The sequence below is a fragment of the Ambystoma mexicanum genome, chromosome 3p (assembly GCF_040938575.1).
Source record: "Ambystoma mexicanum isolate Mex_15411 chromosome 3p, UKY_AmexF1_1, whole genome shotgun sequence".
Taxonomy (NCBI): domain Eukaryota; kingdom Metazoa; phylum Chordata; class Amphibia; order Caudata; family Ambystomatidae; genus Ambystoma; species Ambystoma mexicanum.
The window spans coordinates 868,564,289-868,589,889 of record NC_090925.1 but is presented as its reverse complement, the minus strand read 5'-3'; the positions used below and the strand labels follow the sequence as shown (position 1 = coordinate 868,589,889).

Below are 25,601 nucleotides of genomic sequence, written 5' to 3'. Positions count from 1 at the left end.
CTCACCGTTCCCCATGCATACCAATGCCCCTGATCAGGGGACACTGGTAGTGTCGGAAACCAACTTCAACCTTTGAACATTTAACGTAAAACACACGCCCATCAGTGGGGCAGATGACCTCAGGGTTATAGGCGATGCGTCATCCCATCCGTAGTATGTCCCGTCCGTAGTATGTCCCGGGTGCCTTATAAATTGACAGTCAACAAATGTCGTGGCCCCCTAGTATGGAGCAGCCTCCTGGTGGCGCACCCCCACTAGAGTTGTCTCGCGACTTTGAGAGAAATCCAGAGCCTGGGTTATGCAGTACTAATTTCACTGGCGCTTCTTGGTTGTGTTCGAGGTTCGCTGGGCGTTTTCCTGCTTTCTTCCAGCGTACATGTGGTCAGGTCCGGCTTTGCGGCTGGGGTGGAGATGATGTGCGCTCACCACTGGGGTTCCCAGCATCTGGAGCAGGGAATTCGTGGAGACCAGTTCCTTTTGCCTCGGGAAGTGCCAGGCCGCCTCCGGATCGTCAAATGAGTGCCACTGTTTCTTTAGCAGAATACACTAGACAGAACTTAAGGTAGTATCTGTGATCCGTGCCTTTCAGAGCATCAAATATGGAATTAAACTCTTTCCTGCACCTCGAAACCTCGATGGAAAAGTAGTTGAATATCGGGACGTCGGGCCCTTCCGTGCACACTGTGCCCACAAACCTGTAGGCCTTAAGTATGGTCAGTTTATGTTGGAAGTTCAGTAGCCACATGGGAATGATGCGTGGGCGCTCGCCAGGAGCAGGCTTGGGGACAGGGCCCTGTGCACCCGTTCTATAATGAGGTTTCTTGGGTTCTGGTCCTGCAGTTTTTCATGGAAGAAGCCATAGATATAGGCCTGTAGGTACGACTCCTCGCTGTGTTCAGGAAGCCTCACAAGGCAGAGGTTGTTCCGTCAGGACCTATTTTCCTGGTCCTCCAGTTTTGCGCCAAAGCTTTGTACCTCCTTAATTAGGCCGTCGATGTCAGTGGCGGTGGTGTCAACATTGTCCTCTAGCAAGCTAATCCGCTGCTCGTTATCTGTTGTCCGTCTGCCCTTGTGCTGAGCTACGTACGGACATTTGTTGATCAGGTTTGATGTCGTGGACAGTATTGTTTGTTTCTTGAGTTCTTTGCCCAAGGGTCTTCATCTGTAGAAGGATTCCCTGCAGTTGACTCTGGATTTGGGCCTCCATCACGGGCTGTCTCCGGGTACAATGGTGTAGAGATGTGCTAGTCGTGCCAGGATTTGTGCGCTGTTAGAAATGTGGCCTGGGGCCGACAGTATCATGACAGATGTGTGCAGGGTAGCCCAGGCTGCTATAGTTGTGCCGTTCGGTTCAACCAGTAGGTTAGCTCCAGGGTATATAGGCGATTACAAAGAGTATCCCCTCCGGATTGATGGCACCTATCGTATCGGTGAAGGCGACGGTTGCGGGAATGTGGCCCAGCGGAGTCAATTGTCAATTTTTGGGCTACTGGGGGCCACCCCTTATGTCGCAGTCATCTCCAGGCTCACCGGGTCCAGGTGTCTGTGTGGATGCTCCTCCACTGAAGATTTGCAGATTTAGCAGAGACAGCGGTACCTCTGTGACGGCTCCTCCTTGTCAGCCCATGTGCTTGCAGCAGTTTTGTTGATATGTCCAGTGGGGGCCACAGTGTCCGTAAACCATGGGTCCACAGGCCTTCGGGCTTTGGTGGGAGAGCCACCGCTTGAGATACGGTGTGATTATGCAGCTGGTGCCAGTATTTCTGGAGGTAAATGTATGAGTATGAGGGCCTCGACGTGCGTGCTATCAGTGGAGGGATGTGTCAGTGGTGTACACAATTGTGGTGCGTACAGCATGGGCAGTTATCTTGAGCAGGCTGCTCTAATCCGCTGGCCTTGCATAGCTTAGTGGGCAATGTCATGCAAAGACCTGTGCCCGGAATCATGCGGTTCTCTCCGCCAGTCTGCACAGCGGAATCAGGCCCGCCGTGCCTCAGCTCATAGCAGATGCTGAGTACCTGTCAGTGGCTCACCTTCGTGCTGGATTAGTAAAGGCTTGACAGCACTGAAAATCAGCATCGGGTCGAGGGGGTTCCCCGTTGACACTCTAGGGCAGTGGCTTTTTGTAGTGCAGTCTTCTGGTCTCGCCATGTCTCTGGTCATCAGCGGGCTTCTCAGCGGGCAGTTAGGGATAGCATGGTTGTTGTGCCCAAAGTCGGGCCTGCCGGTTATGTGGTAATATGGGCTAACCGACCTGCACCCGCCCTCACTGTAGAGGGAAGTCTCAAGGGACGTGCTGACATTAGCGTATCATGCAGTGTCGCTCCACTGAGCCTCTGCTCCCCTCCGGACCCGTAGTCTGAATGGGGATGCCACCTGGATGTCAGGAGCTGGTTATCGCTGGTGGTCGCAAGGAGCCGTGGCCGACTGGAGGGCCCCGACCCAGCATCTGCAGGCTCCCGAGATCTCTGTCTCCAACAACACTGCAACGGTGTCGGAAAACGAGCCGTCCAGCGGACAATCAGTTCCCCACACCTCCGCCATCAGATTCCGACATTGCATCACACTTTTGCACAGGTTGAACGGGATATATTGTGGTAGAAAAGCTCATCTGCATCGGAGCTCCGTCATCCTGCCGCAATCATGCTCGGTCTCTCAAGCGCCCCCCCCAGCCTGTAATGAATTCCTAAAATTGTTTTGTGCATACATTTTGTGACAAAGTCCTCTGCCTAAACTTGGAGATCAGCCGCAGGGTGGCCTAAGGGGCTTTGCGCACCTCAAGCTGGTGGATGCTGGGCCCAGAGGAGGTGTATTGGAGATCCACAGACCAGTCTTACTGGGTTCCCACACTAAAGCATGGGGCAGTCACAGGAGCACTCAAACCACAAACCCCCCACCAACATCAGTGACCATCAGCGAGGCTAAAGTCCAGACCCCTAAAAGGGACCACTTCTCAAGCCTGACACTATCAGAGAGGCATTCCAGCTCCCTAACCTGAACCAAACATCCAGCATAACACATACAACCTTTCCCTAAAAGGCAATAACAGTATAAGATTTTAAAGTTATTGATGTTTGAAGAAATACAGCTTTTCATTTGGCACAGATGCTGAAGGAAACATTTCTTATTGTAACTCTAGCCTGTGGAAGTCTGTGGATACAAAGTTGCACTTGAACCAAAAGAAACTGAAATCCACGGACTATGCAAAGAAAAAGGAAATAAACAATATTACTCTGCCCTTGTTGGCATTACAGGCAGTACAAAACTGCAAATTCCCTTCAGCGAAAGCATTGTTAATTTAGCAAACAGCTTCCCATTCTTACAGAAGACTTTCTGACTGCAGGTTCACACGGCGAGGAAGCAAAGGGCCCCTAATTAGAGCAGGAAATGGACGCAGCGTTTCAAGATTGATGTAAAGAAACCCCACATAGTGCAATGGGCTTTCTGAGATCCAAGATAGCAGCAGGCCTTCATGTAACCTCAGGCCAGCACCCTCAAAACCGCATGACCACCAAGACCTGGACAATTACAAGCATTCAGTCCACAATTGTCCCATTTATCCTTAAGCCCCTAACACAGGGAAGGGAGACCTAACTGTAAAAAGATGCCAGCTCAATCCAGCAGTGTGACAAGTTTAAGTAAGAATTGGAGGATAGATTTTTTGGAGAGTATTATATTGCATTGTATGTGTACTTACAGAGTGCAAAACGAAGGTCCGGAGGCATCTAGGCGCTGATAGGGAGATGGGAGTGAAAGAACTGATCAGAAAGTGCAGAATCAAAAAAGATACCTTTTCAGGCTCTTTTGAAATTGAAGATGGTCCGAGGTATCGCAAAGGTGCGTTGGCAGAGAATTCCGTATGGTGGCAGCAAGCACCGAGAAAGATCTTCCCACTGCATGCACCCTACGGTAACCTGGAGCAGACAGCAGAGTTTGGGAAGAGGAATTCTGATGGGTTTATATAGAGTCAGCTTTGAACCCAAAAACTCGGCACCAGAATTGTGAATGGCACGGTTCTGTCGGGGGGAAATTCTCCCGGAGTCTGCTGGGCCGTCCGCGGACCCCCGGGCAGGGAGGCCCCAACTCCTCCCGCGTATCCCAAAAATGAGTATGAGGCACACTTAAGAAGCAAGGTGGTTCTGCTGTTTATTAAACAACGGCAGGGATGGGTCAAGGATCGTACGCGTCCGTCCTGACTCTCGAAATTCCTGGGGCTCGCAGGCCCTTTTTGCCTCATTATGACGCGCTACTCGCGTCACCTGGGAAAGTTAGCAAAAAACCTATCGCCGCTCTGGATTGGTTCCTCGAGTGGTAGGGTTAGTATAGCATACGTATAGAGAACGCTGTTAGTGGTTAAGGGTCAGTCAGGTGGTATACTTGGGTTGTCCCTTCTATTTGATACATGAAAATTGTTACACGAAGACCCCTGATGATTGGCTAATGTTAATGGCGTCAGTGATGAGTGCCCCATGTTCTGATTGGTCCACTTGCGAGCCCCCCAGCCTGGGACCATCGTTGTTCCCAGCTTGCGGTGCACCTGTCATTTGCAACAATATGTAACTATGTGTTTGTGCAGACAATGCGGGGATTTGTTCATATGCTTGAGAGCAGACTATTCCCACCGCCATAGGTGTCCATTGGGTCGCTACATTGTTGCTGCCTGTGTCTCAAAACGTGGGACCCAGGCGACTCCTCCCTCTTGGGTCTGGCACCCTGTTAGGTTCGGCTTGGTCACGTGAGGAGAGACCGTGGTTGAAGCAGAATTCTGCACATTTAATGTTGCATTTTCCACTGTGTGTCTGGCTTAGTTTGCAGGTGTGACCTTGGCTTCGGCTTGTGGCATGCGAGTTTGCAACATTGCTCCCTTGGCTGTCTGTTCTCGCCGGGCTCATTCTGCAGGGTCAGCAATTGTACTCTTGCTCGTTCAATGTTCGTGGAGGCTCTTGCTTGCGGCCTACTTGGGCCTGGTGCATAGGTGGGGATGTTTGATGCACGGCACTTTAAGTTACGGTAACATATTGCTTTATCCCTAGTATCATGTCTTCGTTATATTTCTCATTGCAATGCATGGGTTAGGGGAAGCGTCAGCAAGCATTTTAGATGCGTTCGTTGTGCGTCTTGCGTTTCTGCATTTTGAAAAACCTATGTGAAAAATAATAAAGATGCGCGTCAGTGGGTGTGTCCGTCACCTACATCATAGCACTGAATATGTTCTTCGTGTGGATTGGTGTGGGAGTGTCCAGTGTGCCTGTTTGCACGGGTGTTCTGACCGTTGGCTAGGTCGTCATGGCATCTCTAACGATGTGTTTATTTACTGTTGAATGGTTCAGTCGAGTTCATCCATGCCGCAGGTGTCGGCTTGGGCAGGGCAGGCTGGTGGGCAGGCTGGTGGACACATCCGTATGTTCCTGTACCAGGGTATTTGGTCGTCTGGTAGATAGGCAAACTCCTCTCGTGGTGGGTGTCTGGGCCGCGATCCTCTAGGCCAGGGGCGTGAGGGGATTGGTGGGAGTCTTTTCTCCCATTCTCCCACTTCAGTCCCCCCTCTGGTCGACTTGTCGACCACAAACATATCTTTTTCCTTATCTCCTCTTACTCTCCATATTTTAGTTACTCCTCCCAAGTGTCCATAGTGGTTGACATGGTCTTCAAATGACCAATACATATATACACAGGTTCCTCCAGGTGTGCAGTATACCCATTTCCCTATGTAGCTCCTTGGGTTTCTTGGGTTTTCGAGCTTCACAGATGGTGGGTCCAGGTGGTTGGTGATGATCTGTTTGCGCAGTTTTTCTCTTTCTTTTATTATTGTGTCTGTGTGCTGGCCATCATCTGTCGGCATCAAGGGGTGCATATCAACCATTTCGATCATTTCGTCTGTAGTGCGTGCCTTCCGGGCCTTCCAAAATCTTATTATGATCAGTGCAGCTCCAGCCAGTATTATGCATCCAACTATAATCTTCAGTCCGTCCGACAGCCAAGATGGCATCCATGACCATAACATTGAAAACCAGCTGTCATCCTTCTTCACTCCTTTACTTTCTTCCATCATTTTGGAGTGCATCTGGGCCAGTTGTGATACTGCTTCTGTCAGTGTACCATTGTCAGCATCGTTAGCAGGAATAAATGTGCAGCATGATTGTCCTATCTTTGCGCAAACTCCTCCTTCCATTGCTGTAAGGAGATCTAATACATATCTGTTCTGTAGTGCTACCATCCTCACTGCTCGCAGTTCCTCTTTTATTGCGTTGAATCCATTTACTGTAGAATTAATTGTCATCATTAGCTCCCATCGAGTTATCTGGAGTCATTTTGCGTTTGCGTAAGCTTGTAGTCCCGGATATATTATTGACGAGAAGAACATTGCTGCTCTGCTGAATAGTCTGTGTTCTGGTGGGATTGAAGTGAGTGCTGTTTCCGACCTTCCCCATAGGTAATTTCCTGTCAGAGGTTCTCCTTGTCTCTTCTTTCTATTCAGGACATTGTTGTTGTTGGTGTTTTCGTTCTCTGACCCCTTCTGAGGTTTTACAGATCTCTTCTTCCTCTTGTTTCCTTCATCCATTTTAGGGAAGTTCGCCATGTTCACATGTTTCTGGGGCACCACTAGTGGCGGTACATTAATGTGTACCATTGTGCATATACCATTCCACAGAGGGGGCAGTGTGTGGTATGCCTTGTTTCCGCAGGCCCAGTAATGGTCCATTAATACTGCTGTTCCTGCTCCCCCCTCAGGTAACTCTATCACGCTTGCACAGTTGGTGTTGTATCCCACGTCCACTTCTCCTCTATGTTGGTAGCATATCTTAGGTGCAGACAGCGGCAGTATGCTCATTAGGTCTTCATCCTTCTCCATCCACGTCATCATGGGTACGTACTTGCCCCAAATCGTCCAACATCTGTTATTGTGTTCATCAATAGTTGTAATATTTTCTCTTGTTACCATGTTGCTGCCAATCACTCCTATGTCCCATTTGTTGTCCATGTACACCTTCCCTGTTATTGTTACCAGTGGTCTTTCCCAACATCCTTGTGTACCAGGAACTTCAGTGGCGTACCAGTCACATGGTAGGTATTGTAGTGTTACTTTCTTTGTTTCTCCTTTTTCAGGACCACTTGTCCTGTATCTGAATGCTTCAGCATGCAAACTGCTTTTGTGGTAACTCAAATAAGTCTTGAGGAAGTTGTTTTCGTATGGATACGTGTCTCGCGTTTTCCACACCAGTCTCACCACCGTCCCTTGAAATCTCCCTCTCGTTTGTGACAGTGCCAGTTATATTATACATCGTGCTGTCTTTTCATCTATTTCCGTGGCAACGATTGTTCGAGAAGCGCTTATGGCGTATGGGATCAATGAGCAGACGTAGCAGCTGTCTTCTGTTGTCTGCTTACCTATTTGGGTCATGTGTTGGTACCACATGTTGTTCGAGACGTGTGCTGAATCTGTTATGTAATTATCAATACCTTTATTATCTGAGTATGTGCTACGTTTAACTCTATTTCCCTTATGTGGAGGCTTGCTAGTACCACCTGACGTAACACCTGTTGCAGCCGTGGGTGGGGGTACATTAGGTTTGGGTACAGCCAAAATATTGATAGCATAACTTTTCTGCCATACAGAGGCAGCCAAAAACCCAGTGATCATCAAAATCCCTATCATCTTTATTACAGAAGCTAGTCTCACCGGCATTTTGCTCTTACCTTGCTGCAGTCCGGCAGCTTATTCTTGCGACGTTAAAGTTGCCCGCCTGAAAATTCTCAATAGGCTTGTTATTAATGTTGTTGTTTTCAAGCTCTCCCTATCAAGTAGTCGTTCAGTGCCCAGGCGAAGAGCTGTTCCCACGCCAATCTAAGCGATCTGTCTCTTAGGGCAGGCAAGTGTTGGTGAAGATGGGGCATTGATTATTCTATGGCCAAGATAAATGCTGTGTAGTAGACACGTACCCTCCTTCTTTTTAGGTACTTTGGCCTTTTTATGTGATAGACAAATTGGTGAGATAGGGCTTCAGGGTAGTTATCGTCTGAGGGTAGCATCTACTCCTGGGCAATGGACTTTATTAGTTATCTGTTTTCTTAGCAATACAATAATACGCGGTACCTGCATTTGCGAGAAAGAAAAAAGAGAACATTCAAGTGTTTACATGTGTATATGTGCAAGACAATGTCCTTCAATTGGGTGGTTACTGTAGTGGGTAGGAGGTCGATGGGCAGAGGGTTTGGAGTTCAAATGGCGGAAGTCTCTTTACTCTTTGATCGTGTGACCATGAGGTGGGCGGTATGGGAATTACCAGTTTCTATTTCAGTAGTTGTCTCTGGGGAATCTGGGGGGTGGCAGGGTATGGAGACACTTAGGTCGTCAGCAGTGGTAGAAGTCTCTTCCTCCGTGGGTGACGCTGTCGCTGTTCTTCCAATGGCCCTGTCGGTGACGCTAGGGCGGGTCTGTAGTTTGCATATCTTTACTTCGTGTAGGTGATTCCAAGCATGCTTATCCTGCAACTTTACTGCTCTCGTAGATACCTCCTCTACAAGGTGGGGACCAGTGAAGCGTGGGCTGTTCCACTTTCTATTGAAATTGCGGAGTAGCACGTGGTCACCTTTAGCAATTTTGCACAGTTTTTCCTTTTCCGATCCTTGGTCCTCGTCTTCTTGTTGATAACTCTTAGACCCGCCCCGCGTGCGCTCGAGCTGTTGGGACACAAACACTACACTAGTAATCAAAGAAGACACATATTGGTACATTTCATCACCAAGAACAGTTGCAGTGTTTTCATAGTCTGTGAATGCCCTTGATGTTGGCGTTAGAGGAAGGCGCATTTGACGTCCGGTCACCACCTCATGAGGAGTGAGGTGGTGGTCGGAGCCTGGTCTATTCCTCAGCTCAAATAGAGCTAGCGGAAGGCAATACAACCAACTCTTCTTTGTTGTCTGCTGTATCTTTGCAATTGCCTCCTTCAGTAGGCCATTCAGGCGTTCGCATATACCGTTGGCCTGCGGGTGATATGCACATGCAAATTTATGCTTGATATTCAGTAAGGATGTGATGTGCTGGAACATTTCATTAGCGAAATGCGGGCCGTTATCCGACCGCAGTACCTCGCACACTCCCCACCTGGGGAAAACCTCCCTCACTAGAAATTTAGCTGCTCTAAATGCATCTGGATGTGAGCAGGGTCCTGCCTCAATCCACCTGGAGAATGGGCATACTACTACAATCATATACCTATTTCCTTGACATACGTTGATCATATCAACATAGTCAATATGGATGTGCAGGAAGGGTCCCTCTGGCCGGGGTATAGTACCTTTTATCACTTTCAGCGTGTGACCGGCCGTAAACTGTTGACATGTGAGACAATTGCTGATAAAATTTGTCACATGGGAATTTAACTCGGGACAGAACCAATCTTCCCTAATTCGTGCTGCAATAACTTCCTTGCCTGTGTGGGCTGGGTGGTGGAGTTGGCTCAGGGCGGTGTTTAATAGTGCCAATGGCATTACCATCTTTCCAGTGTTACCCTGGCGCCATAGTGTGTCAGTTGGCGACATTGTACATCCTCTTTTTACCCATATTTCTTTTTCTGCCATTGGTGCAGCCGCTTGTAACTCCATTATCTGTGTGGCTGGGAGATGGGTGTACCCTTCTCTCATCAACATCTCTTTAGCTATCCCCCTCCCTCTCCCTCTCTCTGACTCTGGGGGGGTTCCATATCTCACCAAAATATGCGGCATACTTCGCATGTGCGTCTGCTGCTGCATTTCCTTTTGAGATATGATCTTCTCCGTTAGTGTGTGCGAGACATTTGACCAAAGCTAGTTCTTGGGGATCATTTATTACTTCAATTAACTCAGCTAACAAGAGAGCATGTTGCACTGGGGTGCCGTCAGCTCTCCTAAACCCTCTTCTCCTCCATTTGGACAATCCTGAGTGGACAGTAGACGTGACATATGCGCTGTCAGAATATATAGTCACTCTTTTGTCAAAGCTTTCCTTCAACGCCAAGATCAGTGCAACCAATTCTGCTGCTTGAGCAGAGTAATGTTGTGGTAATTGTACGCATTTCACCGCCACACACACCAATTCCTCTGTCATTTTTACCACTGCTGCCCCAGTTCTCCTTATCCCATCACTTTGGTCTATTGTTGATGACCCATCAATGAACAAGAGCTCTCCTCCATTTAGCACGTCCTCTTCAACATTTCTAGTACATGAGTACATTTCGGTAGTCTGCGTACAATCATGTGCATAGTCGCCTTCCTCAATGACTTCCGCTATAAACCTTGCAGGATTAACTGTGCTGCATCTAACAATTGATAATTCTGGTCTAGATAAGATGATCTCATAACCTGACGCCCTCTGCGTGGTTAGTGTGTACTTAGGCTTGTTCAATATTGCAATTAGTGCATGTTCCACAAATAGTGTGGTTGGGCACCCCATTGTAATTGATGATGCTTTCTCTACCGCGAAGGCAGCTGCGGCGAGACCTTGTTCGCAAGGGAAATGTCCTAACATTACAGGATCTAAGTGACCGCTGTAAAATGCTACTGGTTTGTAACCCATGCTTGTTTTTTGAGCCAACACTGCTTTCATTACTGCTGAGTCGCAATGTGAAAATATAAAGAATTGTCGTTCATAATCTGGGGTGGCCAGTACCGGAGCAGTTGATATTGGATCTTTCAGTTCATCAAAGGCCTCTTTCATTTCCATTGTCCACCCCAATTTTTTCTCCCCTTTGTTAGCTTCTCTTAATGCCTCAAGTAGGGGTCCTATGTATGAGCTGTAATCAAATACCCATGCTCTACAGTAGTTGCACAGTCCCAGGAACTGCTGCAGTTCCCTCACTGTTTGTGGCAACGGCGTTTTTGATATGGCCTGTGCTCTTTGTGGTGCAATCTTTCTTCCGTATTGGGATATGAGCTGACCAATGTATAGTACCTGTTCCTGACAGTACTGTAACTTTTCTTTGTCTACCTTGTAACCCTTTTCAGCCAATATTGTCAGCATATTCAATGAGTCCTCTCTGCTTTTTTTTTCGCTTGTGCTGCAAATTATTATATCGTCAACATACTGCAACACTGTGCTTTCCAATTCAATGTTTCCCAAGTCCATCTGTATTACTCTGTTGAAAATTGAGGGTGACTCGCAGTACCCTTGTGGCAATCTGGTGTGTTTCCATTTTGTGTTTCTGTAGGTGAAGCTTGTTAGATCTTGTGAGTCTGGATGCAGGGGTATTGAGAAAAAGGCATTTTTGAGGTCAATCACTGTAAATCGTGATGCCTCTGCTGGAATGCCACACAATATTGTGGCCGGGTTTGCTGCTATGGGGTATTCTGCTTCCACTATGTTGTTCAAGGGCCTGAGGTCCTGGATGAAACGCCAAGACCCTCCTTTAGCTTTGCGCACTGGATATACAGCTGTGTTACATGGTGATTCTGATGGTACCAATATGCCATTATTTATAAGGGCCGTTATTGTTTCATATATGCCCTCATCTGCCTCTTTTGATAGTGGGTATTGCTTCACTCTAGGGAGTATTGCACCTTTTTTCAATTTTATTCTTACTCCCCCTATGCTCTTTATGCACCCCACGTCATAGGGACTAGTAGTCCATAATGATGTTGGGACTTTTGCCATATCCTCCTCAAAGAAGGGAACTGGGGTGGATGTGGGTGCTTCAAGTGCCATGGCAATGTTCTGTGCCACTTGTTTGTATGTCACTCTTAGCCATATGTCTACACTCATCATAAATACCACTTCACCTTCTTCCTTTTCTTCTGAAAAGAGCTCCTCGTCTGACACCTGGGTGAGCCTGCATCCCTCAGCTAGGGCTATCACTGCCCTCCATGCTCTTCCTTCCCTGTCTTGGGCATGTACTGCGATATAATCAGCAGTTGCTATAATGCTCTCCATGCTCACTGAAATCACCTTTCCTTCTGGTTCATTGGCTGGTGTTTCTGGTCTAAACAAATAGGCTGTTGTCCTCCTCCAGATCTTTCCTTCTATTCCTGGCATCCATGCGAATGCCATGTCTGTTCCGTACTGGAACAGTTCGCCATCTACTAGCTCAGCCCTAATCACTGTCTGTCCACAGTATGCTTGCATAATTTTGACGTGCAGTGAGCATGTTTATTCCAGGAGTGGAGCAAATTATGCCGTCCTCCGTAAAGGAGATCGTCATATTCAACCTGCTCATTATGTCTCTCCCAAGTATGTTTACTGGTGAGTCCCTAGAATATAAAAGCGGGACGGGCATGTCATAATCCCCTATCGATAAGGGAATGCTATCAGTAAAGGGAACCAACCCCCTAGCCCCAGAGAATCCTTGGGTGTTCATGGCCTCACCTGACATCTTAAATTTACCTTCCCTTATGCAAGACCGGGTCGCCCTGGTGTCAACAAGGAATGATAATTTTTTGTCACCTATCGTTACCTCTATGCGTGGTTCCTCCGCACTATTAGGTGTTACCGACAGGATGGGACACACCAAGGCCGTCTGTGGGCTGTCCTATTGTGGGTATAATGATTGACCACTTCCTGTGTAAGGGTTGTGTCCCAGGACCGTCACCCTTCCCAGTTGTGTTTGCTGTAGTTGTGTATTGGTAGAGGTTATTTTATGGTCTTGAATTTGGGCAGGTTGCTGTACTTGCTGCACTTGACGTTGTTGTGTTATCGCTACCTGTTGTTGTGGTAGTGAATATGTCTGTGGCTGTTGTTGTGTTACTAGTTGTTACTGCACATTTCCCGGTTGCAGTGCCTGCTGTTGTTGGATGCCCTGCTGTTCCCTTGTAGGCCCTTGTTGTCCCTGTTCTTCCCATGCTGGTGTGCCGGGTCTCATTCTACATGTGCGTGACATGTGCCCTAGTAATCCACAAATCCAACATACCGGTGGTTCCCTGTTCTGTCATGGAAAGCTCCCTGAATTGTCCTGGTATACTGGTTGCCCGGTGGGGTAGAAATTTCTGAATCCTCCCCCTTGCTGTTGTGTGTTATAGCCGTATCCCCTCCCCCTCATCATTCCTCCCCTTCCCCTGTTATAATTATAATATCCAGCTCCTGGCGTTGAGTATCCTCCTCCCATGTTAGTCGTGTATGGTTGGGGTGGTGGCAGCTGTTGTGCTACAATCTGTGATGATTGTATTTGGGAGGGATCTTGTGCAGCCACTACTTGTGTGGGGTTTTGAGTCATTGTTGTAAGTGTAGTTATTAGTGCACCTTCCATCGTGTATTTAGTAAGTTTTTTCTGTACCAATTTAGCCTCTTCCGCTTTTCTATCCTCTTCCTTTTGTTTCATCTTTTCTTGCCATGTCCTACAATGATGTACTATCGTCAGTTGTATTTCTGGCCATGCTTTTGCTTCCATCCCCACTACCTTCTTCAGTTGTTTCTGAACTGCTTCTGGGAGCCCTTGTATTAGTATATGATAGAATATTGCTGGTGTTTTGTCCCATTATTCTCTAGTTTCCATACGCCACTTCTCTTGAATTTCCTGGATATAATCAACAGGATCTTCGTTCTCACGCATCTTGCGTGATGTAATTGCTCCTATGTCTGATGTGTCTGGGTACTGTACCCTCAGCGCTTGCCATAATGCATGTCTGCAGTTTGCAAATGGTGCCCCATCGTGTGATGTGTTTGTTATTGTGACCCCGGGGAAGCCTGCTCTCTTCCAAATGTCATCTGCTGTATCCCCCAATATTGATATTAGAAGGCCCTTTACATCCCCTACTGCCAGTTTCTATCCTGCGGTGTGTTTTTCCATTTCATATATCCATTTTCCCGCACCTCCACTTAATGATGGGAGCCTGCACTTTATATTTTCCTTGTCTGCATGCTTCCAAGGGACGTATTGTGGTCTAACCCGTCCCCTCTCCAGAAGTGGCATTAAGTTCTGTCCTGTTTGACCCCCTGGGTTCCCCGAAGTCGAGTCCGTGTACCCCTCCTCTTCTTCCGTGTCGTCTACATCGTCAATTGTGTCCATATTTCCCCTGCTCGTAACTGTTTCTCCTCCATCTCTTCCCCTTCTTTTATCATTTCCTTTATTTGATGTAGGCGTGTGTATTCGTTCTTCCTGCCTGCGTCCAGGGAGATCTCTAAGCCTGCCTGCATAGGGTGTGAGTTTGTGAGGGGCGGGTGCGGGTGTAGGTGGGCATGTTGCACGGGATGAGTGTGGGGTGGTGGAGCATGTTGGACGGGATGATGAGGGTGTAGCTGCACGTGTCTGCCTTCCCGCCATTCCTTGCTCTTCCCCCTCACTTCCCTCCAGTTCTTCCTTTCTCCTGCAGGCCCATGGTGATTCTCTATTTGTCCGGGTGATGTATAATTTATCTAGGCTTTCCCTTTCACTATTTCTTCCTTCTCCATTCCTTCTTCTTCCTCACTACAAACGTCATCAAGGAGTGACAACCCCCAATCTGTCTTTTTCCCCCTAATCGTTACTGTTTTTAAATCTATTCGATCCGTTCCTCCCGTTTCTTCTTTACCAATTGCTCCCCTTTGTGCTGATGTTGTTGCTACTTCTGTGTCTCTGCGTACATACGTCCTTACTTCACTCTCCCCTCTCCTATCTTCTCTTTCCCCTTCTTTTCTCTCCGCTATTTCTCTACCAATTTCCTCTCTTTTCTTTATTAATTCCTCCATTACTTCACTACTCATCTTTTCCAATATCCTTTCTTCTTCTCTCTTCCTTTCCCATCTCGCTCTTTCCCACTCTAATATACTCTCTATCATCCTCCCTTCTTCGTATTTCTTTGTCGTTTCTGATAGTATTCTCCTCTTCCATATTTCCGTTTCTTTTTCTTTCTCTTCTTCCTCTCTTTTCTTGTCACGCAGTGCTGCTCTGGATACCCTTTCTGCTACTGCCTTTACCCTTTCGGCTTCTCTCTTTTGCTCCTTAGTTCGTTCCCTCATTTTTTCCAACTCATTCTTACTTTCTTTCCTTTCCCGTGCTCTCTCTCTTTCCTCTCTCTCAAGCTGCTTGATCAGTGCATTCTGCTCATCCCTTAATTCTGCTAATCGTTCCTCCAAAATCTCTTCCTTTTGTCGTAACAGCTCTTCCTCCTTTCTTTTTCCCTCTTCCCCTTTCATTTCACTCCTTCTGGTATTATCCTCGTCCATTTTCCTTACTACCTCCTTCTCTTCTCCTGTTAATGAACCTCGTAATTTTAATAATACCTGTGCAGCTACCCACTCATCATGTCCTACTGCCGTGATCTGTTCTTCGCCAGTCCTCCCCTCCCCTGCGGGCATCTTCGTATGAGCTGATCCCGTCGTACTAGTCTGCTCCCCTCCCGTGTGGCCACCTGTAGCTGTATATGGTGGCGGGCTGTATGCCGGGTTCGAGTACCCCTCAGCCGCCCTTAATTGTTCTCTTACTATTTCTCGTAGTTCTGTTAAAGGATATAACCCCCCTTCCTCCGTTTTCACTACCTTCGCTAGGGGCATATCGTCGCTCTGTTCCTTTTTTATTTCCTTTTCGTTTAGGTTGTTACTCTTTTCTCCTCCCTCTTGTCCGTTCCCCGTGTTCTGTGTGCCTTCACTCTCTTTTTCCCCATTCTCTCCTTCCTCCTTAATCTTCTTTGCTTCCGTTGTTTCCCCCATAGTGAACATTCCGTTTGGTCCTGGTCGGGACCCTTGGAACATCCTCCATAAGTTAAACACCTCCACGTGGTGTGTCAACTTCTTCCCCTTGTATGTGTTATGCAGATGGGTTAATAGTGAATGTTGGGTATATGGATCGAAACTGCCATTAGGCGGCCATGGTGTCGTCATTTTGTTGTCCGTCCCCTGTGTCCATTCTATGCTGTATTTGATCAGTTTCTCCCTATGGGGTGACAGTGTTTTATATATATGCTGTAGCGGGGTAGTGAGGGTGTTCCCCCACCCTCCCGATCCTGTCCCGTAGGACATAGTAGCACTTCACTTGTTATCCTACCCCTATTTGGTAGCGGTTATCTTGCTAACAGTGTACGCTATACAATCTTAGATCTTTACCTGGCCCCGTAATTTTGGGGACTTGCGATTGTCCGCTAAGGAAAAATAGTAAAATATAGCATTTGCATTTGTATATTCTTTTCTTTCTTTTCTTCCTTTACCGAACACCTTTACGGCCCCCTACGGCCAAGGCGCACGTAGCCCCCTGCGGCTGCGTGCCCTGTGCGACGTTCTTATACAGCCGTCCCACTTTTGTTTTACCCCTCCTCCTCTTTCTTCACTTGTCGTGGCCGGCGTTCTCCGTGCGTGGCCACGTCCCCCTTTTCACCTTGCCCCGATCTACTCGTTACTGTTTATCTCCGTCTCCACTCCCTTACCATTATTCTCTTCCCCACCACTCTCCGAAAAATGCCTTGTGTTCGAGATATCCTATGAAAGCCCTACTGGTGACGTCACCGATCTCTTCCAAAACTACTGGTAAGTTCTTTACATGTTTTTAAAAGTTTGAAATACGCTTGCAATCTACCCCCGTTAACCCCACAGCTGTCCTCTTGTCACGCCTGGAACAAGGTAATCAACAATATAATCAGACTGCGCACGCTGCGTCGCCTCGCGTGTGATACGCCCCTCGACAGGAGGGCTTAACCAGCCAATTATCTTCCGTATTAGGCAATCAGCTAGCTACCGCCTACAGGGAAACGTCATCTATCTATCGAGTTTTCTGTTCGATCAATAGGGATCCTCATCTACTCATTGATCAATAATCACCAAATCGTAGGAAACCGCACACACACACACCCTTACAGGTGGTCGCGACCTAGGCCAATCAGTGTCTACGAGCGGCTGCACGTGATGTTTTCGTGCTCCGCCCCCTCCTCTTCCGTAACGTAGCGGACTGCTCTCGCACTTGTCCAGCTACCATTCACTTCACCCTCAACACTAATTTATCAAACCTTCGCCGCGCACCTGTGTAACACCTCCCACCTCCTGTATTCTATTCCCCCCCTCCCTTACAATTTCACATTGCTTGTTGGGCGTGACATACTCACCAAGTTCTCTTAATGCGGGGCCGCTCGACTGCGTGCACCCCTCCAAGCGGCTCGCCACCTCCCCTCGTCTGGACCACGTCTGGACACTCGCCAACCGTGGGCGGGATACTTCTCAACCGGCTCCCGAAGGCCAATATCCGGATTGCGCTGTCCGGTCTTCTCCCAGTTCCGCGATGGTCCTGTAGTCCTCAAAAAGGGGGCAGCGGCAGAGGGGGCCGCGCCGCCGGGCCTCCTCGCAACGAGAGCACTCGGAAAAATAAAATAAAAGCAGATCTTAAACAGATCTCAGCAGTGCCTCCAACTTGTCGGGGGGAAATTCTCCCAGGGTCTGCTGGGCTGTCCGCGGACCCCCGGGCAGGGAGGCCCCAACTCCTCCCGCGTATCCCAAAAATGAGTATGAGGCACACGCAAGAAGCAAGGTGGTTCTGCTGTTTATTAAACAACGGCAGGGATGGGTCAAGGATCGTACGCGTCCGTCCTGACTCTCGAAATTCCTGGGGCTCGCAGGCCCTTTTTGCCTCAGTATGACGCGCTACTCGCGTCACCTGGGAAAGTTAGCAAAAAACCTATCGTCACTCTGGATTGGTTCCTCGAGTGGTAGGGTTAGTATAGCATACGTATAGAGAACGCTGTTAGTGGTTAAGGGTCAGTCAGGTGGTATACTTGGGTTGTCCCTTCTATTTGGTACATGAAAATTGTTACTTGAAGACCCCTGATGATTGGCTAATGTTAATGGCGTCAGTGATGAGTGCCCCATGTTCTGATTGGTCCACTTGCGAGCCCCCCAGCCTGGGACCATCGTTGTTCCCAGCTCGCGGTGCACCTGTCATTTGCAACAATATGTAACTATGTTTGTGCAGACAATGCGGGGATTTGTTCATATGCTTGAGAGCAGACTATTCCCACCGCCATAGGTGTCCATTGGGTCGCTACATTGTTGCTGCCTGTGTCTCAAAACGTGGGACCCAGGCGACTCCTCCCTCTTGGGTCTGGCACCCTGTCAGGTTCGGCTTGGTCACGTGAGGAGAGACCGTGGTTGAGGCAGAATTCTGCACATTTAATGTTGCATTTTCCACTGTGTGTCTGGCTTAGTTTGCAGGTGTGACCTTGGCTTCGGCTTGTGGCATGCGAGTTTGCAACATTGCTCCCTTGGCTGTCTGTTCTCGCCGGGCTCATTCTGCAGGGTCAGCAATTGTACTCTTGCTCGTTCAATGTTCGTGGAGGCTCTTGCTTGCGGCCTACTTGGGCCTGGTGCATAGGTGGGGATGTTTGATGCACGGCACTTTAAGTTATGGTAACATATTGCTTTATCCCCAGTATCATGTCTTCGTTATATTTCTCATCGCAATGCATGGGTTAGGGGAAGCGTCAGCAAGCATTTTAGATGAGTTTGTTGTGCGTCTTGCGTTTCTGAATTTTGAAAAACCTATGTGAAAAATAATAAAGATGCGCGTCAGTGGGTGTGTCCGTCACCTACATCATAGCACTGAATATGTTTTTTGTGTATTGGTGTGGGAGTGTCCAGTGTGCCTGTTTGCACGGGTGTTCTGACAGTTGGCTAGGTCGTCATGGCATCTCTAACAATGTGTTTATTTACTGTTGAATGGTTCAGTCGAGTTCATCCATGCCGCAGGTATCGGCTTGGGCAGGGCAGGCTGGTGGGCAGGCTGGTGGGCACATCCGTATGTTCCTGTACCAGGGTATTTGGTCGTCTGGTAGATAGGCAAACTCCTCTCGTGGCGGGTGTCTGGGCCGCAATCCTTTAGGCCAGGGGCGTGAGGGGATTGGTGGGAGTCTTTTCTCCCATTCTCCCACTTCAGTTCACTAGACACAGGGCCACATTATGAGGTGGGCGGTAAGGGTTAACGGGCACCGGTAAGGAGACCGGTGCCGGTAAACCCTTACCGCCCTCTTCCGAGGTCCCCGAGCGGGTCCAAGCAGGAACGGCTGGTCTGACCAGCCGTTCCCTGCGGGCCCGTTATTAGCGCCTTCCCCATTCCCATTGAGCCCTACGGGGGCTCAAATGGGAATGGGGAATGGTAAACTGAATGGGGACTTACCGGGTCCGCACAGGTCGGAATATCCCGGTAACTCCCCATTCTGCCAGACTGGACCCGGACCCGGGTTTGGAGGCAGCCATGGCGCTAATAGCGCCATGGCTGCCTCCAAACTCTTAATGACCCCCACAGTCTCTTAAACTTAATTGCGCTCCCAATTAGGAGCCAGTGCAGCTGACGAAGCAGAACCATAGAATGCAAGAGTCTAGGGTCTCCAAGAACCAGCCGGGCTGCTGAATTTAGGAGAATTTGCAGACGCTGTGACATAACCGCCGGTTGCCCAAGATAGATACCGTTGCAATAGTCAAAAGATCCCATAATCGAAGAAGTGACCAGCCCTAGAGTCAGAAGGAAGGAATAGTAGAATTTTTCTCAGTGTTTTCAATTTAAGAAAGCCCATCCAGGGTTTTCAACTTCAGAAAGCCCATCTGACACACAGAATATATTTGGGGCGAGAGAGGATCACTGAGAGAAGAGCAGGAGGAGAGACCTGGAGGTTAGAGGGAGATTAGGAGGATGTTGGAGGAGGGTGAAGTGCCATCTCGAAGAGAGAGTTAGAGGTTGGAGGTAGAGTCTAGAGAAGATTAGAGGAAAATGTGGTACCATCTGGAGAGAGCGTGAGGTGGTTGGAGAAGAGGAATCAGCTGAAGCTAAGCAAACAAGAAGGGGAGGAGAACAATTACCTCTGTGTGACAAAGAACAGCAAGGTTCTGGCAGACCATGGTAGAGTCTTGAGATGGGGGAGACGGTCAGGAGATTTGCAGCAGGGGTAGGCAGCAAATAGGTGTCAAGGGAACCAGAATCATACACCAGGGAGGTGACCATCAGATAGAGGGCTACCCGGGCCTGGCCCTTAGTCCCTGGAAGAGTAAGTCAGTGCTAAAAAGACTTGCCAGTATCTTGACCTTCTGGAGGAGACCTTCCAACCTTTACAAATCCCTAACTGGCGAGTTCAGGGAGGGCCTAAACATTATGTTCAACCGATTTTGGTTCAGTCCCCCTCTAACACAAAGACAGGCAAGGGTCAGTGATTGGACATTGAAGCCAGGGTGGACAGGTCCCTCTGCTGGATCGTTGTAAGAGACTTTTCCCTTTGATTATAATCTATGAGTGGAGAATAATCCTATGTTTCCTTTGTTTTTGTTTCAGCCTCTTTGTGCCTCCTATCAGGCTACGCTGCCACAATATATAACTATATGTAGATCAACAATGTCTTTTTTGGCATAACTATGCCATACAAGTTATACAGCAATACATACATATACTATATATATATATATTTAGGCACACAAAAAGAGGAACCACGACAGAGATGACACGGCTAGCCTGCACTGCGAGTCGTGATAATGTCACGAGGACCCAGCAACCAGAGAATCTGCCACAAATTTGAAGTAAAGTAACTTCCAAGTTTATTTAGTCAAAAATAAAAACATCTATGACATAACAGACAACAGAGGCAGGACACCATAAGAGCAGTCCTGCATTGACGCGTTTCGCACTGTACATAGCGCTTGTTCACCAACAGGGGAAAAAGTAAACATGGCATTAATAACATTTTAAGTCCCTTCATTGTGTCTACCACTAGGCAGATCTATATGATCGTGAATCAAACCAAGGCAGACATCTTGTAACATGGTGAAATAGTTCTGCCTACTTAGAAAAGGTTCATAAAAAGTGCATTAACCCTCACAAAAGCAGTCTAATTTAATGTGTTTAACCATTAAAATGTGCATAAATGGTAGTATAAATGAAACATTACTAATGAACCCAAAGAGGGTACAAAACAACAAAAAAAAAAAAGGGAAAACCCAAGACCCACCGGGGCATGCCCAAATTTAATTGGTAAAATACCCAATATAGATAGTTGTAAAAATGCAAAATGCGAAGGTCTTTTAGATTCAAATGCACAAGAAAGAGGAACACTTTAAAATACAATAACCAACCAATACATGTTAAAATGTTGTGCCCAGTCATCATACGTGGCTAGTGATGTAACGCTAGTAAAACGTAAAATGCAAGTGCAGCAAAACAGCATATTTGGACGGTTGGTCTAAAACCAAAGACCAAAGTCAATTAAGGTGCAAATGCATAGCAGCAGCAAAATGATCAAAGTTTATAAGCAGCCAACATGTGACCATTGTAGAAAAGGTCACAAGTCATAATAAAGTGCAAGTGCAAACTAGCACCTGGATGAAAGTGCATCAATCAGAATAGCAGCTGAGAACGGAAATAAAGTGCAAATGCTTGATGGCAGCATGATAATCAATTGCTGTCGTCAATGGCAAGATAGACTGTTGAAAAATCAAATTTATAATGCAAAAGTCCTAAGCCATGAAATGATGAGTGAGCACAACATTAAAACTGAATTTAAATGACTAAAATGTATAAAAAGACATGAGCAATCATAATGAGACTTAAAAAAAACCTATTGACACAGAAACAAAACAGCTAACCAATGTTGGAAAGAAACAGAGGTTAAAGAAACTATAAGAAGACTTCCAAAAATCTAATATCTAATAAGACAATCAAAATAAAGTGAGCAAATAGTGAGACTTGAACCATGATTAGATATCAACAATATGTCTCAGTCACATATAAAGCAAAAACACATGAAATTAAACAAGACACCAGCTGATGGAAAAAAACATAAAAATTAACCAATTTAAACTCCCAGAAAAGTATATAACTCCTCATCGATGTTGTGCCCGTTGGGTATCTTAGTATCAAAATCCAAAATGTATTTGATTTCAAGCTGCCGCAGAGTGTGCTCTCGTGCTCCCCCTTTTATCCCTGTTGGGAAGGGAAAGGGCTGTCAGGTGTGTGTAGTTATCAGCAATTGCCTGACTTTGCCTGACCCTTGTGTTGGGACATGTCAGGTGAACGGCTCTGGTGTTAGTCTGTTGTCTTTTGTGGTGTGAGAAAGTGTTTGTGTAGGAAAAAGGGTAAGGAAAGGGGTAGATGTGGAAAAGGTGTCATAAGGAAGGGGGTACCACATCTCACCCATTGGTGTTCCACTTCTACTCCCCGAAGACCCCCCATCCAGGTGATCCTCCCGCACTGGTCCATCGCCAGGAACTGGATCCAATAGCGATGGCCGTGTCCTGGCCACCTGGATGACAGATCCCTGGGGACCCTGGGTGAGACACCTTTATGTTTCGCACATGTGCAGACGAAAAGAAAATGTTGCAGTGTTTCTGGCCTGTTAACATAGAATGGACAATGGGCAGAGTTTACTATACTAAATCATACTTGAAGAGGTCATTTTCCAAGAGGTAGTATGCCCAGCCTACATTTGAGATAAAGTTCTCTTACAAATGGGCTAACAATGAACATCAAATGGTTTTCCATTCTAAACTCTTGCTTTCCTGTTAAGTAGGACAAGCCCGTAGAAAGATCCAACCAATTGTAAATTAGTTCAGTTAAAGTCTACCCTGCATATGTATAAGTTATCAATTGTTTGTGTTCTTCATTTGTACTGGCTAGGTTTACCCACAGTTCCATTAGATTTAGGGTGTAAAGAGTATTCTTTACATATATAAACCAATGTAATGAATTCACACCCTGATAACCCATCAGGTCCTCTAGAGGTTCTCTATATTTACACAAGTTGTTACTGGACCATAGTCTTACCGAATAAAACAAAGGTTTCAATGCAATGTTATATTCAATTGGTATGTTATGAAGCTCCAAATGCAAGGATAAGTTGGGTGCACCTATTTGGTGGACACAATTATTAAATATATGTTCCGTGATGGCCAATTTAATAGCTTTACAGTTCCCCCAAATTTCAGCCCAGAATACTGTCCCGGTGACAGCCCGCGATTTATAAACAGCGCTGTGCAGGGAGCATTCTTCCTAAATGTTTTGCTTTTCCCAGTTTTAGATTAGCTTTGTCGATTTGATCCCCCCACTTGCCGTTCCAGCTTAGTTTTAGGCCCAAATAATCAAAGAATAAGAACGGTTCTCTTTTTGTTTCATTGACCTGGATTTGGCCCATGGACACACTATGAATTTTACAATCATGGTATAGTATTGCTACTGGCAAGGCTGCCACAATTATAAATGATGGTGCTTAATTTTTAGGCATTTCTAGGCATTTTCAATATGACCTGTGCTGCATTGTTGAATTTTGTTGTGAGTCTGCCCGCCATATCGACAAACTGTACAGCCACAGTATGAATATTTGATTAATTATCAATATGTATGTGGTAAAGGATAGAAAGAGAGATATTAATAACGCTGCTACGTACACATCCATTATTATCTTTACACTTAATGATGTGTGGTAGTTTGTGTGAATATGTAACTTCATGGGGTGTCTATGTATAATGAAACAACCTCAAGATGGCGACTTTGATGTAGAGAATGAACTGTGTATATGTGAAACAACATTAGTAAGCGAAGAAGGACTTAGTGAGAGTCCATATGATTTCACATTTATATTGGGCATGGACATGTATGTTTTCAACTCTGAAGAAGCCTGTTGGATGAAAAGTGTCAGTTGTTTTACTTTTACGCTGTTTGGATGCACAAATAAATGTAAGCCTATTTGATAATAAAGAGATTAAATCCTGTGCTGTCTTTTGATGAGACCTGCAGTGTTTTGCGGAGTTGTGGAGCCATTTAGAAGGACTTTCTTTTCCTTTGTTCAAATGATATGTATGCAATTCACCCGATCGCGGCACTCTGCGAAAGCACTGACAGTCGAACCGAGCGTGGACATTAGGAAAGGATTTTCCTGAGGGCTGAATAAGCTCCCCTGAATTTTACAATGATTTGAAGAAGGGGGGACGAGTATCCGAGCACCGACGCAAGACAAGTATGAGGACCTGCTGCACCGGTAAAATAAGCAAAAGCCTCTGTAACTTCTAAGTGAATATTTCACAGGTTTTGGAAGTTTCACCTGCTACACATAAAGATACGTTGCCAGAGCTGAAGATGCATTTATTCCTTAATCATATGAGGTACAACAATAGTTCGTATACAAAGAATCCTATCTAAGGAAGTATAACGATGATTTCATGGCTATAACGGCACTACAACAACAGCGCTCCAGCTACACTTAGCAAATATCTGTTTGTGCGGAATAATTATATGTAATAATTATATGTAATATTAGTGGATCCATACATTTAAAAAAAAAATGGCAGAAAAGGAAGCATTAAGAATGATGGAAGCCTCAGCTCTGTTCAATGAACAGATGACTAGCACCAATAGAGCACACTCTCTGTCTTTGACTATTGAGAACAAAACCGTAAAACAGAAAATCTCAAGACTTGAGAAACTGTATAAACAGGAAACGAGCAAGTGGTGGGCGGGAAGCAACCTCGTTAGAACTATATTGATATGAAAAAGATACCTAGAGGCTTAAGAATTTTAACAATCCTATCATATGAAAATCCTGACTCTGAAATGCTCAAAGATTGGGGTGAAACAACCAACAACTGCTCCTTTAAATTTTTGGAAATATTGGTCCGATAAGCAAAGAAAGAAAGATACAAAATCTTACAGGACATCAAAGAGATTGAGGACAAAGTATATGCAGGGTCTGGTGAAAAAAAAGCAAAAACTCTGAAAATACAGATGGAAAACAATGTGGAAACATATGAGACAGAAATTAAAGGAAACAGGAAGTTCCTTCAGGATAAAGAAGATTAAGAGCCTGGGAGGATCTACATTTTTCCTAAAATATATGATCAAGCACGACAAATAAGTACGTTAATGAAGAGGACCCAGCCAGCTCCACCCAATAGATCGCAGAAGAAACAACATGTTCCTCCATAGATACTTTAGAGAGTGAAGGGGCACAAACACCAGTACGTCTTACCTTATTAGAAAAAAAATTATCTGCTACACAAAGAAGGCAAAAAACCCACAGGGAGAGGATCGAATCAAGTCAAGACAAGAGGAAGTCGAGAGAGAGGCTGAACAAGACAAGATGAGGACAAAGGAAGCACTGGTCAAAACAGAAAGCAAACACCCCACGGCCGACAGACTCACTATGGCAAAAAGAAGACCAAGAAAAACTAGAAGGGCCAAATATCCAGGTTGTTAATTTGTCCAAAAGAGAATTAAGTAAGACTGAAGCAACACTATTATCCAGGGGACTTAATTTCTGCCTGGTAGCCAGATTTCATTATGCCCATTTGTGCATATTCTTATATAGATATATTAGAAAAATCAAATTGATTAAATTGTACACTAGTTAAACTAATACGGTATCTAAACCAGTATATAAAGAGACCACCACAGCTGGAAATAAAGATATACCAGCACTCATAGCCTTACAAGACTTGCGTATTAGTGAGCGGGAAGAAACGATAAACGTTCCCTTTAATAAAACATGGGAAGATCATGACCTCATGAAATATGGGATCAATACCAAGTTATCTGAATGTAGTGGTCTAAAAATGAAATCTAGGTGTAATCTTTTTTTTTTAACTTTCTTTATTAAGATTTTACAAGCAATACAAACAATGAAAACAACCACCAAAACCTCCCACCCCACCACCTCCCCCCCCGGTACTGACGTAAAGGTGTAGAGTCCCCTCTTAATAAATCACTCCTCAG

At 46.2% G+C, this 25,601-nt stretch overlaps 1 protein-coding gene across 1 annotated transcript in view; it reads left to right on the top strand.

The window, feature by feature from the left end:
* Positions 1-25,601, top strand: part of GDPD3 (glycerophosphodiester phosphodiesterase domain containing 3) — a 325,797-nt gene that overhangs the window by 15,730 nt on the left and 284,466 nt on the right. The gene's annotated exons all lie outside the window — the stretch shown is intronic.